We start from the raw sequence: 18,913 nt of genomic DNA, 5'->3' as shown, positions 1-18,913 counted from the left end.
GGTGTCCAATATGACTCCTAGATTGAGAATTTGGGGGACTGGGAGCATATAGTATCTGTACAATAACAGGGATGGCAGAAATATGGGAAGATTTGAGGGGGAAAGGTAATGAGTTCTGTTTGAAACTTGTCTAGTTTAGGATGTCTACTGGACATCCAGTCCAAGTTGTCTTAAAGTCAAATCTGAGGAGATTAAAGGGAGGTAAGAGGCCCAGGACAGAAGTGAGAGGGACTCCCATGGTTAGAGGCTACTGCCGTTGTTCGAAGATGCAATCCCAAATAGGAGGATCTAACAAAGGATGAGGTAGGAGGAGAGAGAAAGACAATCAGAGAAAGACAGAGAGATAGAAAGACAAGAGACAGAGACAGAGATAAAGAGAGAGAGACAGAAACAGAAAGAGACTGACACACACACACAGAAACACAGACACACACACACACACAGACACACACAGACACACACACACACACACACACACACAGACACACAAAAGGATGTCCTGAAAACCTAGAGAAAAGAGAGTATATGGGAGGAGAGAGTGACCGACAGTGTCTAAGACTGCAGCAAGGTCGGGGACAATGAGGATGAGAAAAGAGCTCTGGTTCTGGTGATTAAGTTTTGGTGAAGTGATGAGCTCAGAAGTCAGACTATACTGGTGGAAGAAGAGAGTCATAGGGAAGGCAGCCTTTTCCAAGTTTATAGCCACAAAGGGCAGTGAAGGCCCAGCTGAGGGCATTGTGGACCCAATGAGGAGATTAAAATTGTCCCACCTTCAGTAGAAGAGACTGATGATTTTCTCTGCTTTCATTCAGAAGCAAATGTGTAAGAGGAAAGAAAGGCAGTAGGTTGGAGGACATCTCAAATTCCCTTCCATTCCAAATCTATGATCTATTAACTACTCTCCATGGAAGCTAAGCTAGTGCTTCCCCAAATGAAGGTCAAACTTATAAATCACAAATGGTTCATGTATTAAAAGAAAGGCATTTCATTCACTAAATAGTAGCAGGAGTTGGAGATGGGTGAGGAAATGTTGACTCATTTCAGCTAATATTCAGGACAAAATCTGAAGAAGTTTTGGACATTTATAACCCCAAAGATGGCCTGAAATTCTGTGTTAAAAGTTATTTTAAAAAAGTTAGACAAAACCCATCCCCAGGTACTATAATTACTAGTGAAAGCTGCCGACAGCCTAGCTTTGAGGTTGCTCTAAAATATATCTCAGAGAAAAGGAAGAATTCCTTCCAGGGCTGCTGAGCATGCATGAGCAGAATGTCACAAGGAAGAAATCAAAGCGTAGCTATTCAGAGTAAAACTGCAGCTGAGCTCTCACCCCTGGGAGGCAATTCCTCGACCTTACCCATGTGAACTCCCCTTATTCAGCCTCGGTTCTAAAACTTTTCTTCTCCTCCTCACCACCCGTACAGATGATGGTGCAGCCTCCTGCTTCTGGAAGACGGAGGCACCCTCAGGCATCTCCACCTGGAGGCCCCACAAGCACCTGCTACTCTGAGAGTGCAAATTGGAGTTCAGGATTCTTTCTCCCAAACCTGCATCTCCATTTCCTCAGTCTCCTATATTTGAGATTCTTTTCCCTCTCTCTCCTCCGCTCAGTGATCAAGCCCTGTCACTTCTATCTTGACCCTTTTTCTACCTCCGACCTTTGGTCCCCCTTTCTGCTGCTGTGTTTCCCACCCCTACCCACCTGGGTAGTGGAAGAACCTGCTTACAGATCTTGTGGGCATTAAGACCCATCAAGTGCCATCTTCTTGATCTGACACTCAAAGCCCCCTCCCCACTCCACACGGTGGCTCTAACATGCCTTTGTGTAACTGTCTCCCATTTCTCCATAATCTTGCCAGACCAGGCTCATCACCAACACAGGACATGATCAAGGTAAATCTTTTAACAACTGGTTCCCTGAAAACACATGAATGAAAAACAAAATAAGCTGCACCAGAATCATTTTCTCCATCCTTTTCCTAAGACTAGACAACAACCAAAAAATCAGTCTAAGGGGTAAATGCTCACCCTGAGCATTCAACAACTGGCTGAGTAAGGGCTGTCCCCAGCACACCTCTGGACATGGCTCAAGCCATCCTCGGGGCACCTTCATCTCCTCTATAAAGCCTTCCATGGAAGCCTGAACTGGAGGGGAGTCCAGCTGTCAGCACACCACCCACCCCTGAGGCATTTCTCCTATTCCATCTGGTTCTTAAGGAGATTCTTTCTTCTTTTCTGGCACCAGCATGGTGTTTTATCCTTAAAACCACAATTAAATCTTGAAAGATGATGCCCAATGTTCCTGCCTGGCTGGGCTCTGGGCTCCTGACCCATTCCAGGGACGCTCTCTCCAATGCCAGGAGAATGAATCCAATAGGTGACTTGGACCGTCTGCTGCGTCATCTTGTGACGTCAGCCTTCGGAGAAAAGCAGTCAAGTACATGCTGCTGTGCTTGCAGCCATCATCCCTGGACTCTGGCTCCACTTCTCGTCAGGCGGCCATTTAATTTTTTAAAAATTACAGAGAGCAATTTGATTTGTCTGCCCCCCCCATCAGCTTTTGGCAGCAAAGTCTTGAAGGGAGGATGGGTTCCTGGGCAAATGAGAATGCCAGTGTGCAATGGGAAGGCTGAGGAAGCATCTCTCACCCAGATGAGGTTTCTGCACTGCTGGTCCCTTTGGAAGAAACTACTCAAATATTTATTTACATATTGTTTTCATTCCTATACAAAAGAGAGAGCAGCTGCTACTAGGAGCTTTCAGCCAGGGCTGGAACAGAACAGAAAAATTCACCCAGCAGCCCTAGTCTTCCTGGACCTGGTCTTGGGGAAACCGAGGAAACCCCAGCACTTGCATGGCTCCAAACTGTTCAGAGGTCCCCTGCTCCTCAGCAGCAGCAGCCCCAGCACCACACCCTGCCTAACAGAGCTTCGGAAAACCCTGGAGCAGGGAGGCAACCCCCTGCCAGACAATCCACGTGGACAAGCAGCAGCCCAGCTAGACAACTGCTGCTCCTGTCTGTACACAGTAGAGGCTTAATCACTGTTTGTTGAGTGCACGGCCGTTCTCTGGTTACAGTCGTCAACGCAACAGTGTTGGCCGAGCCCGGGCCCTGGATTACATGGGGGAATTTACCCATGGTTTGAGCTAATGGAGATTACTCAGGGCCAGCAGAGAAGCCCACAAACCCCACCCCTCCCAGCACCCACCCACCACCAAAGAGAGGGGGCCCTAGTTTCAAACTGATGCAAGCCAGGATGGAGGAGGCTCGTTGACTGCCTAGAGAGAGCTGCTCACCTCAAGCCCACTGACCTGAACTTGGTGGGCCTGCCAGCCCAGAGTGGCATAGAGAGAGACAGGAAGACCCCTTTCAAAGGCCTTAGGCGCAATGAAATTGCCGGCATCCTGCTTCTATTAAAGTGGCTGGAGTTTGGGGGAGCTGGGAAGGCCATGAGAGGGCATTGACATCCACTGGGAAATGAGGACTAGAGGCAGAAAGCCCAAGTTCAGAATCTGCTTCAGCTACCCCAGCTCTGTGACTGCGTCCTCATCTGTCTTGTGGGCATGCCAGTGCCTCCTCTCAGAATTGTTGGGAAGCGCCACTGAGATCACAGTCTGTGAATGTTCTGCAGACCAGAAGGCATTCCAGACACATCTGCTCTTGCTCATTCGTGTTATTGTGTTTCTGAGGGCCCTCTGGAGCGGTGGGATCTCAGCCTCCCTACCAGGCCCTGGGCTGGAAAAGCCCAAATGCAGCAGGCGCCGGTAGGCGGGAAGATGCTAGCTTGGAGGGGGGAGGGTTCACCTCTAGTTTTGGATCCCTCCCTCCCAGCCCCTCTACCCACAGGATCTCAGAGACACGTTGAAGGGCAGAGCCCTTCCCCTGGGAAGTGGCACTTTCTTCCAACCCCTCCCTGAGATCAAGCATCCTGGCTTGGAGCCCCAGACTTGGAGCCAACCCCCACCCTGAATTCATGTCTTTTCATTTCCTTGGGTCAAGGCTGGCCTCCTGACATCCTTCCTGGGACATGGACCCAGGGTGCGGCCAAGGTCAGTAAGTGACCCAGCAGAGCAGGGGAGAGGGAAATGCCTCCCGATTGCAGAATTCAAACAGAGAATCACTTTTCAGTGAGGGCTGTGGGCTGGCAGTTAAAGCTAGCTAGGGGTGGCTCAGCCCCAGGCAGCACTGGGTGCCTACTGCGCACTTCCCTCCCTCCCTCCCTCCCTTGCCAGCTCTGTCTCTCAGTCCCCAGGTAGACGGGTTCATAACAGAGCTCTGGCTTCTGCTGCCCACTTGTCCACCCTGGCCTAGGCTGTCTGGTGATGGGGTCACGTCCTGGGGAGGAGAACGTCCCCAGACATGGCCTATGAGGATGTCCCTGGTCCTGTGTCTGCAATTAAGGCTACCTGCTGGCGCCTGGGCAAGGGACCAGCAGGAATCCCAAAGTCAGGCCCTGGGCTGGGTGGTGGCATTGAGGAGGAGGGGAAGGCCCTATGTGGCTGCTTCTCAGGACACACTGCCTGGTGTCCCACCACATCCAGGCTGAAGGCCTTGAACAAAAACACCAAGTCCTTTCCTCAGGAAATCTGTGCAGAAAGCCAACGAGGGCTGAGACTCGTTGGGGGTGACTCCCAGGGCCCGTCTGGGGAAGAGAACAGGGCAGAGACAACAGGAGCCAGAGAGCTGCTGACCTCAGATGGGCGAGAAGGCTTGGTTGAAAGAAGGAAAGCCAGAAGGGGCTCAGTCAGCCCCAGAGAAACTGGGACACAAATGGAACCTCCCCGGGGTAGGTGGGGGGGACGTCATTGTCAGTTCTGACACACACACACACACACAAAGACACAGACACGCACCGACACATACATACACACACAGAGACACACACATACACACAGTATCCAGTTCTGTTTTAGCAGTGAATTTAGTAGCGCTCCCACCCCCATGTTGTCTGATGGGGAAGACCCTGACTGGGGGTCAAAGAACGCGGGTTCAAATCCTGTCTCAAATCCTTTCTCCTCTCTCTGGCCTCAGTTTGGTCATCTGCAATATTTAGTGCCTATGCTGGCCATGACTTGGGGGGGAGGGCAAAAGAAAAATGATACCCTGCCCCTAAGGAGCTTCCTATTTGCTGGGGCAGGGTGAACAGAGTATGCACCTTAGCAAAGGAAAAGTACAGAGAGAGCGAGAAGGAAGGGGTGGCAGAAGAAGAGACAGAGACCCAGAGACACAAAGAGAGTCAGGGAGACACAGAGATAGAGACGCAAAAAGAGATACACAGAAATGAGAGCCAGAGAGACAAGAGAGATGAGAGATAGTCAGAGAGAGAAAGAGGGAGAGAGAGAGAGAGAGAGAGAGAGAGAGAGAGAGAGAGAGAGAGAGAGAGAACCAGAGAACCAGATTCTCAGCAGACTTTCTCTGGGTGGGAGCACGAGCTAATTGGAGGATTAGCCAAGGCTAACCCAACAGCAGCTGATGCCCAGCCAGTGATGGCACCCTGCCAAATGAGAAACTAAGGGAGGCCGTGAAATAAGGGAGCACTGCACCCCACAAGTCCTGTTCAAGTTTTTTCTTTTGGATGAGGGCCTGGGGGTGAAAACACCTTTGTTCAGTCATGTCCAATTCTTGGTAACCCCATGGAGTCCAGCCCATTTTCTTCTCTAGTTCATTTTACAGGTGAGGAAACTGAGGCCAACAGGGATGAAGCGATTTGCCTGGGTCATGCTGCCAGGAAGTGGTTGAGGCTGAATCTGAACCCAGGCCTTCCTGACTCCAGACCCACTCACTGCCTCCAAACAGACATTTAGCCTGAAGCTAAGGTACAGTCTCGTACCATTTGACTATGAAGATACTTAATGGACTGACCTTGTATCTCTAGGGAGGTAAAGGCAGGCTGACATGGACTGGGCCCTTTCTGGGAAGACTGCCAAGCTTCTCTGGGTTGAAGTCACCCTACAATCACCCCACAGGGCTGGACACCTTCCTTCCTGACCTCTCAACTGGGGACTCTAATCCTACTCTAATCCAACGCTGTCCATCTTTCTAGAACCACCAGTCTCTCTGAATAGGCGTCTCAGAGGACTTTGGTTCAAATTCCAACTGGTACATGATAGGTCCCAGATACTTACTAGTCACATTGACCCTAGACAAATCACTTAACCTCTGTTTGCCTCCGTTTCCCCAAATGTTAAAAAAGGAGTTAAGAAGGGCACCTACTTGCGGAGTTGTTCTAAGGATAAAATGAGACATTTGTAGAGTCTTAGCGCGGTATCTGAGAGCATACAGTAAGCTCTCAATAGATGCTTACTTCTTCCTTCCCAGCTCTGCCCATTACTCCAGAGACCCTTAAAGATGCAGTCCACCTCTCTGACCTCAAGGTCCTCCCCTGGATGGTAAAAGCTCTCCATAAACACAAAGCAGCCCATGGGCTGCCCCCTCCCCAGAGGCTAGCTTCTATGTAATCTTCTCCAAGGCCAAAGGCACCATTGCTTCCCTGGGAAAGCCATGGGGGATTGTCACCTCCCAGGTGGGTACCAGGGCTTCAGCTTCCTCTCAGGACCTCCGACTGTGTGCCAGACGGCTCACCTCAACCCCAATTAGTCCAGTTTGAAAGGGAAGGCCTGCATTCCAGTCTGGCTTTGCTTTCTGACCCATGCAGGTTGTGTGACCCTAGAAAGTCAAGGAGTCTCTCTGACTCTTGGCACCACTAGTCTCGATCTGTGTCAGTGGAATGAACCCTCTCCCAGGATTTCCCCATGCTGCTTTCCCCGGCCATCCCTTTGTGCATGAGGGGCCTGCAAACTTGTGTAGCAACACCCATTTCTCCTTCCTCTTTTTGGTTTTTTTTTTTTTACCACAAGGAGATTTTATTTTATTCAAATAAAATTAAGAATGATTGCAATTTGATAAAACATAAATCTTGAACTCTAAAGTGACGCAGCAGATGGGTTTGCCTTTTATTAACGCCCTTGGCAATTTTTGCCATGTAACTGATGAAATAATGATTGCTCTGGTTGGAGGAATAGTAATTTGATCTCCTGTGTATGGATCTGGCATGCGCCTCAACAATCAAAGACTGGGAGCTCCTTGAGGGCAAGGCTGATTTGGGCCGTCTGGCCCACAAGACAGGTTCAATAAGTTCTTTTTTATTAGGTAACTGAAAAGGCAGCTGATCTGGGGTCAGGTAGGGATGACTGCCAAACTGGGCTGCCGGAGCTGTGGACTCTCCCTCCCCGGGCTGGCCCCCCATCACGGGCCCCTGCCTGGCTGTGCACCCCCCCACTGGCCCCCAACATGGGCTCCCCCTCCCAGGCCAACCCCCACAAGACACAGAGGTTCTGCTGGGGCCTTCTGAGGAGCTTCCTCTTCTTCCCTCACCCACTTCCCCTGTTACTGCCGAGTTATCTTTCCCCTCCTTCCCTGATGAAAGAGCTAAATGTACTTTCAAACACAGCTCCTCTCTCAGGGTTTGAGCTGTGAGCGACAAGAGACAGGAAATAAAGAGCCTCCTTCGCCCTAACCCATCTTCTCCCCACACCCTCCTTCCCCTCCTTCCCTCAGACCCAGTGGGGAAGGGCGATGCCCAGTACAAGCTGAGGAGAAAGCCCAACTTCAGAGGCTACACCCAGAGGGCTGATGCCAGCCTCTCCTCAAGTTGGGGGGAGGGGGAGAGGACAGAATGACCGTCTGATGATTAAATTCCTAGCAAGCAAGCGCAAGCGCGGTGACCGTGGAAGGGCTGCAAAGCTCTTCACCTACTAGAGAAATGGCCAGTCCCACTGGCCGAGCTCTGTGTCGCCACTGCTGCTCTTCACCCTTCATTCTCAGCAGAGGACCAATAACATCATGAGGGTGACGCCTTCACTTGACTATAAATTGGACTTAGGGGGGGCAGAGCTGTGCAAAGTCCTTAGGAGGCCAGTTCAAAACCTCATTTCATCTCAGCAACTGGGGAAGACTAAACTCTGAGGACCTGGAGAAGAGAAAGTCAGGGCCTGCCTTCAAGAGGCTTCCTCCTACTCCGGCAGGGCCTGGGTGAACCCATCACACACACACACACACACACACACACACGTACGTTAGAATATGACAATTTCCTAGCTCGGACCTGAGATTAGTGGAGGGAGTAGAGTTCAGATCCTGCTAAGGGGAGCCAGGCTGGCGGGTTTATTGGTGTTTCAACCCTGAAGGAAGGGAAAGCTTTTGAGAAGGCCCAGGGGAGAGGAGGCTTGTCCTGGCAAGCTGGATGGCAAGGACAGGGGCAGATGACCAGAAAGGGAGAGTGCAGAGGGCATCAAAGAATGATCAAATGAATCAAGTTTGTCTGGACCACAGAGAATAGTTTTGAAGATGGAGACTGGAGGAAGCATCTCCAATTCAACTCAGCAATCATTAAGTGCTTCTTGTATGCTGGACAGTGCTGGGACCACAAACTTAGATCAGATACCCCCTGCCCTCGGGAATTTCACAGTCTAGGAAGAGATGAGACACCAACCAATTTGGAATTACAACATACAGTGTTATAGGCGGCATTTTGGAGAGAGAAGTTCCAATGAGGATAGACTTGCTATTTGGAGTCCTATTTGGCTCCTCTCCCCCTGAAGCATGACAGTCTAGAACCCAGAGCCCCAAGGTCAGTTCTCTCAATAAATCAATGTCTTACACCTCTTGGGTTCTAGGCATCAGGGACATATCCAATGAAGGAAATGATCCCTACTCAGAGACATCTCCCCTTCAAGGGCCAGGGCCTAATTCCATGTGGATCAGGTCAACTTGGTCCACATGGTCCTCAAGCTCCTCTCCCCTACTTCCTGAGGTGAGTTCAGTCTGTCCATCTCAGGAACAAGCAGTTTGATTCTCAGGCTTCTAATCATCCTAATGGTCCTTTGTCCATTCACAGCCCATCCCAATGTTCTTGTCCCACCTCCCACAAGTGCTGATTGGACATCTAATCCTTGATGATCCCCAGTGACCACCATGTGATCCCTCCAATGATAACAGGCCATGGTCCCTCCAGTTATCATCCCTTGGTCAGGCTACCAATAAACTTTTTGCCATGCTGAGCTGCGTCAGTTCTCAGATGTCAGCCCTCCCCATACCAGAAGTCCCTCCATCTGGGAAGAGCCACTTATCAAAAACCTTGAAGTCAAGAATAGGGATCACCTCCATACCACACTGAGGCATAAGGGTTGGGTTCTACTGTCAAATACTTCCCTCAATGTTTCCACTTTTCAACCAGCACCCTCCCACATCCTCTTTCATTATAACCTGGTTCTCCCTTGAGGATGCCCCATCACTGCAACCATCTCATAGGAGGCCAATCCTCTCCATTCACAGAGCTCGGAGGAAGGATAGACAAAGAGGCTGCCCCACTGGCCAGAGACCACAGGCTCCTCACTGAGTAGTCCTCTCCAGAGGTCCAAGCAATGCCATCTTTCCTTTCTGCTGGTTTCCAACTCTCTCCAAACTTCTCAAATGACTTTCATGTTGCGTTTATGGTCGGTCATAACCTTGGTCTCCTCATAAACTGCTGTGAAATCAGTTCTCTCCATTCCTTGTTCCTGCCTTTGAGGTTTGGCAGCACCCCCATGCTAGACTTTTTTCTACATTTCTCCTTATGAGTTTGGGCTCCTTCTGCCAGCCCATCTGACTCAATTTGACTTTTGCTTCTGATACCTGTTCTGTAATTGGCTTCATTTCCCAGCTTTGTATCAGACCCAAACATTGCCTTCTCTGCCTTTATCCAGGCACCCCATTCTGTCTGACTGACTAGCCTTTAATCAGGGGGACAAGGAGAGGCCTAGTCCCAATGCCCCTTCTCCCTGCTTTGTCACTGCTCACAAGTACCTCCCTGCCCCCCCACTGGGCACTTGACATTCCTTAGAGCCAACCAGGAGAAAGCTATGGTGACAGCAGGGTTAGAAGCTCTGGCTGAAAGGGAGCATTGGGATTGATTATCCTCCCCCACTTTCCAGTCCTTGCTTTTCAGAGGTGAGCCAGAGCAGGGGTTGGATTAAATCTGGGCCCTGAGGCTCAGATGCCTCTGGGGGCCAAGTTTCTCCCCTTCCCTGAATAGGTCCTGGATTCGATTTCTCATTCCCTGTGGACCCTGGATCAGACCCCTGGTCCTCAGTTTCTTCTGCCACAATTGGAGAGGGTATGAGCAGAAGGCCTCCTAATCCCTTTCCTTCAGGGATGCTCTGAGTCTGGGCAGGAAGGAGCAGAAGGCTCAACCCTCTGGTCCCTCTTTCTCCACTGCTCTCCACTGCCTTTCCTAGAAGAGAGTGGAGGTTCACCTTGGTGCAAAAATAGGGTGCTAAGTGGGGAGCAAAGCCCCAGTGAGCAGACTTCTGTTCCCGCTCAGGATCAGAGGAGCCCCTGCCTGGTGCTAAGTGGTGCTGGGGGTGGCTGCCAACAAGCAACTCCTGTCCAGGTTAAGTGAGTCACCCCCCGCCTCGCTGGCCGGCCGGCAGCCAGCCTGCAGAGATGAGTCAGAGCCTGGCAGAGCTGGGAAGCATCAGCCTCTTCGATGGTGGTGCTCACAGACAGGCTCGGCACCCTGACTGTGGGGGCAGCAGAAGTGGCGCAGGCTCCGGGCCGGTGCTCAGCCCCTTGGCCTCAGTTGACCAGGCAGGGGAGGTCGGGGGGGGATCCAGGACAACTGGGAAGAAAGCATGGTCCAAGGGAACTCCCCTCGAATTCACCTCCTCCCCAGCACATCCCAAATGCCATTCTGCTGTGCCCTGTTACCAATCCCTCAGACAGGATGGCAAAGCCATAGAGATCCCAGCATGCAGCAGCTCCAGGACCTCTCTGTCTCTCTCTCCTTCACTCCCAAATCCATGCACCAAGTATTCACTGAACCCAGGTCTTCACATTGCCCAAGGCTGTGCAAAGAACTGAGGTAGGCTTTGAGCCCCAGAGGTGAGTGAAGCCTGGCCTGGGCCCCCACCCCTCCTATCTCTGCTACAGAATGGTGCCTGAAGGTGCTTAGGAGAGGAGAGCAGACCAGCCCTTGGGGGCTTTGGCATGGACACAGGTGAGCTCACACATGCACACTCTCACGCATCCATTGGATCATTCCATGAGTAGCCCAGAAGCAAGCACCTGGCCCTGGGCTTCCCTGGGAACATCGAGTCAGAGATGGTTGACGAGAGCCACAAGGGGCCCAGGCCACGGTGGCCTGGTGGAACTGACTCTGTGTTACAATAACCCAATGAGAATGGACCTTCGGGGAGAGGGTGCCCCCAGCTCTGGAGGCTGCCCCTTTCCCACTGTGGGACAGCTCTTAATGTCTGGAAGGTATTTGTGACATCAAACCTCAGTTTGTCTTCTGTCTCTAGAGGCCAAACTCACCAAATCTCTTCCTTTTGGGAACATAGTTCTCATGTCTCCTTGAGCCTCCTCCCAGCCAGGTTAAACATCGCTAATCCCTTCAGCTGTTTCTCATGAACCAAAGGACTCCAGGCCATTCCCTGTCCTGGCTGCCCCTCTGTGGCCATGCCCAGACTGTCTCTGACCTTCTTAAACCAGGGTTCCCAGAACCGAGGCCATCCTGACCAGGGCAGAGCACAGACAATTGAGGGACTCTCCCTGCCTGGGATCCCAGAGTTCCTGATTCATCTTATCCCATGGTGACCCAGACAGAGCCCCCAGAGCCTTCCCTGACAAAGTTCTGTAATTACTGATGAAACGTGGAGCCAAAGGGAAGAATGAGGCTGTTTACCTTTTCCAGAACAGGGTGGCCTGTGTCAGCTGATGGGGAGACTATTTCTGGGAGAAATCTACAGGCAGAATACAATTCTGTGATGACTAATTGGGGACAGCAGCTTAGGTGGGGTGGCTCAAGAGCCGGGCCCAGCTGCCACAACCACCTCCCTCCTCCCCATCCTCCAGATTCCTTCATCAGCCAGCCACTTGGAAGTGTGGATGTTCCAAGAGGCAGGGAAGAGGGGCCCCAAGATAGGAGGCAGGACTTGGGGGGACCCTCCTGACTCAAGGGAAGGCCCACTCTACCTCTCTCACTGGCTACTTGACCTTCCTCAGCCTCACCTTTCCCATCTGTAAAATGAAGGATGCGCAGGGTCTTCCCCGCTTCAAGTGCTTTCTCCTGGATAGAAATCTGAGCACCTGGTGCTGGGACTGAAGTGGCCACAGAGGCCCAGGGCCGAAGTCTCTGGGCCCACATCTTCCAGGCTCCCAGACAAGCCAGATGGGTTTGATTATCCTCTCCCCTGGCAGGTGCCCCATACTGGACAGTAGAAGAAAGGGAGGGAGAGAGGGAAGAGGTAGGATAGGAAAGGGAAAAGAGGAGGAGGAGGAGGAGGGGGAATGAAAGGAGGAGAGGGAGGAGGAAGAGGAAGATGAGGAGGGGAGGAGGGGGAAGGGGAGAAGAGAATGAGGAGGAGGGGGAGGGGGAGTGCTGATCCTCTCTAGAGTTTTTAGGTTCACACAGTCTTCCCCCTGACTGCATCTCTCTCTTCATCCTGCCCACTTCCTTCCACTGACCTGTCACCACAGCCCTGTGGGACAAGCCCCAGCTTGAAGACCTCCTGCCTCACACAAGGCCCCATCCAGCTCTGTTGCCAGTCTGCTTCCCATGGCCCACCATGGGGTACATGGAAACAATGGGACCATTATGGCAGGTGGACATGGGGGGAGGGCAAGGTCATAGCCAACTTCTGGTGGCAGGGAGTCCTTTGCTGCCCCATCAATGAGGCTGAGACACTCATTGAGGGTCCTCTGTTCCCTCCCTGGGCTGAGTGAGCCCCCCCCCCCACTGGCTTGTCTGCTCAGAGGAACCTCCCTCCTCTCCCCGCACTGTGGTCTTGTAGTTCATACAAGTATTACCAGGGATTCCAAACCAGGGGAGCACTCTTGAGGACCACTTTGAGTGGCCAGTAATGCCATCTCTGACTGGGAGCTCAAAGGGGCAGCTGTGGCCCAGGGCCCTCAAGGGTGGCTCCCTAGCTCCAATTCTGCTGAGGCCCAAGAGGACCCTTTATATCCCCCAAGCATTTCTACATCTCATTTCCCATCTCATCCCTGACTGAATCCCAAGAAAACAGCTAAGCTTGCCACCAATGTATCCAAATCAAGGCTGCCCGAGCTCCAGGTCCTGAAGAAGCTGACCTAAGGCTTAGAAGGGGCCCATGAAACCAGGTTCCCCAAGCTCTCTCTGACTGAAGTTGGGGCTGCTCTCTACCTGGAGCTGAACAGATCTCCCATCTGGGTTGAGCTAGTCCCTGGCTCCCCTTTCTTGGCCTCAGTTCCCTCCAGTCTTGGGCCCTGAGACCTCCAGCATGTTGTTGGCAGAGGGCTGCCCCACATGGAGAGCCGCAAGTAGTCTAAGCGGAGGAGCTAATAAGAGGGATAGATGGGCCCTGGCTTTCCCCTGGTTCCCTGGTTCTCTGAGAAGGTTCAGTTGAGGCAGCCCTGTCCAGGGCCCAGAGAGCTGGAATACCAGAGGTGAGCATCCACATCCTCCCCCAGCCTGGCCTGGTACCAATGGTCTCCCACCGACAAATTAGATTTCCAATTGTGATCAGAGGTCCAGAGGGAACAGACCTGGGGCTGCTTGCAGTTTGGCTAGGCCATCAGAGCCTGGCTGGCCCTTGCCAGCCACCCTGGGAGGAGATCTTCTGGGGACACCCAAGGGCCTGGAACCTTCCGGACGGCCGACCTTCCAGTATCAAGCTGCCAACATGGCCTCCTCCCTGCCCCTGGCTGTTCCCTGTTAGCCTCCTCCTCTCTTCCCAGACCCAGGGGCTTGGTCTTGGACAGAGCTGGGTGATGGCTCCCGAAGGCCCTTCTGGTGCCACGTTCTGGCAATCTTGAATGCGGCTCACATCTCCAGACTCTTCAGTCCTCTGCATTTCAGTCATAAAACCATTTTTCATGTATCTGTTAGACTCACTCCATTTGCTGGAAGGTGCAGGGAATGCCTCAGGGAGGCTGTGGAGAAAATCTGCTGAGCATCCAAGTGAGGGTCACTGGAGGGCCCCGGCGAGGGCCCGGGGTGTGGCCTTGGGGGCCGAGAGGTCTGGACTCCAAAGCCCACTGTGGTTCCAGTCTCCCAGTCTGTTCCGATGGGATTTTGTTGACTCACTGGTTCGGTTTGGGGGTAGAGCCGTGGATGATGTCATCCCTGTGTGGAAAGTCCCTCTGCTGATGTAGAGCGCTAACCCCTCAGCTTCTTCATCTGGGGGGGGGCTGCCAAGAGACCAAGCAACTTGCCCCAGGGCCACACAGCCAGTGAGGTCAGAGGCAGGAAGGTGTCCTGACTCAAATTCTAGGGTCTGGGGACCTGTAGGCCCCTCTGGGGCCTCCGGAAGAGAAGCTCGGTTCCGAGAGAAGACTCAGAGTCTCTGAATTCCTCTGAAGTTCTATTCGGAAGCCTCTGTGACTGTGGTGTGGGTGGGCCCCCGGTGTGGCTCTAAGCCCACCAAGTCACGGCCAGAACAGCACGGGCTCTGTGGACCATCTGAGGACCAGGAAAGGAGTCCAGAAATCCACCCGGCACTCACTGACAAGAAGGGCTGCAATCTGCCTCAGAGGAGAGATTCCCCCCAGAGAGCTTGCAAGGCCTGAGGCCGTACTTCAGAAAAATCGCTGGGCTGGGCCTGGTGGCCGGAGGAGCCCCTTCCCAATACTGGAGAGGGACCTCGTTTCCTCCCGCAGGAGGCTCCCCCCCTTCCAGGGCCCTGGAGTCTGCGGGTCACTCTTTCCCCAGCCCCGAGTTTACAGATGGGCCGGAGGCTTAGCCGGGACAAGTGCCAGCCTGGCCGAGGCCCGGGGACCCCAGGACTCCAGCCGGGATGGGGCCGGGAGACCCTCTCTGGTCCGGCCCACCCAGGCGGGGGCCGAGGCGACGGAGGCGTCCCGGAGGCGCCCCGGGACCTGCCCGTGAAGCGTGGGTGAACTCGGCCCTTTCCTGAAGCCAGAAGGGGGGCGCAGGGCTAGGGGAGCCGGGCCCCACGGCCCGACCCCGCGGCCCGGCCCCCACGGCCCGACCCCACGGCCCGGCCCCCACGGCCCGGCCTTCACCTACAATCATGACACGAGGAGGAGCTGCCGGGGCCACGGGGACCCCCCATGGGCAGAGCCCCGGGACCTGCGGGGAGCAGGCCCCCGCTGCGGCTGCCCCCCGGGAGCGGAGGGGCGACCCCCGGTTCTCAGCCCCGGCTCCTCCGAGCGGACGCCCACTCCCGCCTGGAAGCTGCCGTGGGGGGCGGGGAGCGGGGGAGCCGCTGGGGGGCCCCGGGAGCCCCAGAGGGAGGGGAGGGTCCGGGCCTGGCGGCGGCCCCCGCGCACCGGGCCCCCGGGCAGCTCAGACAGGTGAGTCCCCCCGCCCCCCGGGCCCCGCTTACCTGGCCTGGGCCGCAGCCCCGGGGGGCTCCTCCGGCTCCGGCTGCGGCTCCTCCGGCTCCGGGGCCGCCGCTCTTCCTCCTCCTCCTCCTCCCCCTCCCCTCCCCCACTCCCCGCCCCCCGCCCCGCCCGCTCCCGGCGCCCCGCCTCCGGCCACCGCCCATTGGCCCCTGGCCGCGCCGCAGCCCGATTGGGCCGGGGGAGCGGGCCCCCGCGCGGCGGCGGCCAATGGCAGGCCGGGGGGGGGGCGGATGGGGGGCCCCGCCCCGGGCCGCCTTTCACCGCGCCCCCGCCCCCCCCCCCCCCCCCGCACTGGCACCCAGCCCCGCCCTCTGGGCCCCTCACCCTGCGCCGGGGCGGGGGACGCCAAGGCCGGGCGGGCCACAGCCGCCGCCCCGGGCAGGCCCAGGCACCCACTGCCCACCCACTGCCCACCCTCCGTCCAGCCATCCATTCACCCATTCACTCATCCCTTCATTCATTCGCTCACGGGCCGGTCGGGCACCCGAGGGTGGTCACTCTCCGGGTGGGGCGGGCAGGGACGGGGCCTCATACCCTCGCCTCCACCTTCCCCCCCCTCCTGGGTGGGGGCATCGGGGCAGAAGCTGGGGCCGCGGCGCCCAGCCTGGAGCAGGGCCGGGGTGCAGCCGGCCCAAGGCCCCCTCGCACCAGGCCGCCACCGGCAGCTTTCCTCGGCGTCACGGGGGCCGACACGGGCCGGGCCTGGCCCTCGGCCACTGCCCAGAACCTCCTCGTCCCTCGGCGAGGCCCAGCAGGTACAGAGAGGAGCTGGGGGCCCCCGAGGCACCAGGCCCCCAGGCCTCTGTCGGCTAAAGGCACGTTTAGAGCTCCTGCCTCATAGCGCCAGAACAGCAGCCCCAACCGCTGGACCAAGGGCCGGGAGAGGCCCTGAGGCCCGTCCCAGCTGTACACCCTTAGCCCTGGACCGAGCCCGGGCGGGGAAGGCGGGGATGGCGGGGATGGAGGAACAGCCTCCTCGTCTCCTTGTCTCTGACTCTTCCTGACTTGCCTCCAGAGAGGAGAAAGGCTTTCGGGGCCCCAGTACACCAGAGGCCAAGTGCAGGACCGCCACCAGCACAAACGGCGGGAGGGCCGGACAGGCCGGTGGGCAGATATCGATGCTACACTCTCTGCAAGGGCGAGACTTAAAACATTCAAACAGGAAGAAGGCCACTGGACCTCGACTCTGCACTGTCCAAAAACTGCCCCCCCCCATGCCACCACACTGCTACGCCACCACACTGCCACGCTGCCACGCTGCCACGCTGCCACGCTGCCACTCAGCCTGAATTGATCCAGGAGCTCCAACCTCGAGCTTCCTCCAGAACTGGAAGAAAGGTTTCAGGATAAGCATTGGGTCACCCGTGCTCACGAGGCGGAAGAACTCACTAGGGCTTTGAGATCCGGTCTCACGCTCAGCTAGGCCAACAGGTCTTGACTCTCACCCTCTGAAGAGGTGGGCAGGAAGGCCAGTGCCAACATCCACGTGCTCAGTCATAGTGAGATGGCTGGCGTCTGAAGAGTGTCTGGGCTTTGGCTTAGCAGCCTCACGGCTCCTTCCAGCTCTGAGGGTCTGTGACTCTGTGGATGAATTCTGGGAAGGCAAAGCCACCTTTAGGCAGAGGAAATGAGGTAGCACTTGGGATCTTGGGAATGGGGGTCCTTTCTCCAGCCAGCCCTGCAGATCAAAGCCCAGCCTGGGCATCCTCCTGGAAATCCTCTGTCCGATCAACAGCCTGTATGTCTTATGATTGTCTCTTGGGCTGTCTTCCCGTGATCTCTCCTGCTACCTGAACGATCAGCTTGTCTGGTCATATGTACCCTACTTCCTCTGGGCAACCCTTGGCCGGTCATCCTGGCAGTCCCCATGACTCCATCACACATGACTCTGCTGCCCTGAATTCTTCAGAAACCTTCATATTTTGAGATTTGTGGTGGGAGGATGCCACTGAAGACCAATTATAAACTCCTTGACTGGAGAAACTCTACCATTGTAGTCTGGGTCTCCAGCACCTATGATCCACAACGAGCACCAAGCCCACCCGTGAACAGACAGCACCATGTCTGGCACTTCAGTGTTTGCTGATTGGCTGGTTGATTGAAGGCATCCATGAGGAAGAGTGACAGGAAAAGTCAGACCTTGGTCAGGCACATGCCACAGTGGGTTCTCTTTGCAACCACACAACCAACTCCAAGGGAAAGAGAACTCAAGAACCCATTGGGAGGGTTTAACACCCTCTTCAAATGACTAAAACCCGTTTGGCTGGTTCAGGCACCAAGCTGCCTGTGAAGCTTGTCTGCAGCAAGCTCCCTCCTGCACAGAAGTTAATCATAGGAGATTCTCAGCAAAATAGAACAGCAGAGAGAACTAGCCACCAAGCCTCTGATTGTTCTTATGATCTCTACTCAACAGATAGAAGGCATAATGGGGCAAAGGAGAGGGAGCTGCTTATTTTGAAAGGGCCTTTGGCACAACTCAAAGCAAGGAGCATCCAAAGGTAAATGCAGTTGAGTCCATAGACAGTTATTTTAAAAGGAAAAAAATAGATTAAGAAGAAGCTTTTGCTGCAAACATTTCTTATAAAAAGCAGACGTCGAAACTGTGGAGGAATGACACAAATTTCTGAGTAAGACGTGCTCCCTCCAAGAGAGACAACCAAAGGCAGTTACTGAAAGAAGATACACAAATCATCAATAATTGCTGAAAAGTATTTCAGTGGAGTTTCAAATGAAAACTATCAGGATTCCTTGGTTCTCAAAGAGGACCAAAATGGCATCAACCCATTAGAGTCAAGGTTCAGGGCGTCTGATCAGTCCAAGATGAGGTTTGAAAGCTCTGCCAAGGCCTGGAACAAATGGTCTATGCAAACATTTCAGGTGGATTCTCTAAACTTGCACCTCTCATGTTTCTTTTGACCTCCTTCAACTCTCCTTGGCTCACAGAGCACAGCACCTTCAGCGTTAAGGGCATACTGTGATGGGGGGTCCTGTGCCAGTGACATCAATGCTGGTCTCAATTCCAAACCAATGCATGAACCCATTATATAGGCACTAAAAGGGGAAAAGAGTTGGAAATGATAAGCCTCAATGCTGTGGAACACAGGCACCCTATAACTACAGGTAGAGGTGAGATTGATAGGATTTTACTGAAAAAATAGAGTAGCATTATAAAAAAAAGAATACATTATGTATATATTAATTATATATTCCTCCTTTTGATTGGAAATATATATATATGTTATATCTAATAAGTTATATATTCTGGTGCCATGACTCCACTTCTTGGACAATAAAGAGGTTTGAAAGAAGGGAAAGGCCAAATCGTATTTCTATTTTAGTAATGATAACAAAAAATACTGCAAACTGCTGATTTGGCCAGTGACAAAGGAAAGGTTAAACATATTGTTGTCTATGAATGAATGACAAATTGGAACAAGACATGAGAAAGAAAGATGAAGTGAGAGAGAATGAAAATAGCAGCAGATACGCACTAATTCAGCCTTAGTCCTGGGGCATCTCTCCTGCCAG

The 18,913-nt window shown here is 54.0% G+C and overlaps 1 protein-coding gene across 1 annotated transcript in view; it reads right to left on the bottom strand.

Moving 5' to 3' along the window:
- CAMKK1 (calcium/calmodulin dependent protein kinase kinase 1) overlaps window positions 1-15,449 on the bottom strand; it is a 67,902-nt gene extending 52,453 nt beyond the window's left edge. The window contains exon 1 of the mRNA XM_074190558.1: window positions 15,367-15,449. The gene's annotated coding sequence lies outside the window, so the exon portion shown is untranslated. The remainder of the gene's footprint in view (window positions 1-15,366) is intronic.
- Between the last annotated feature and the right edge of the window lie 3,464 nt (window positions 15,450-18,913).

Source organism: Macrotis lagotis, chromosome 6 (assembly GCF_037893015.1).
Source record: "Macrotis lagotis isolate mMagLag1 chromosome 6, bilby.v1.9.chrom.fasta, whole genome shotgun sequence".
Lineage (NCBI taxonomy): Eukaryota > Metazoa > Chordata > Mammalia > Peramelemorphia > Peramelidae > Macrotis > Macrotis lagotis.
The sequence above is the reverse complement of the archived record's forward strand: the minus strand, read 5'-3'. Positions and strand labels throughout refer to the sequence as shown.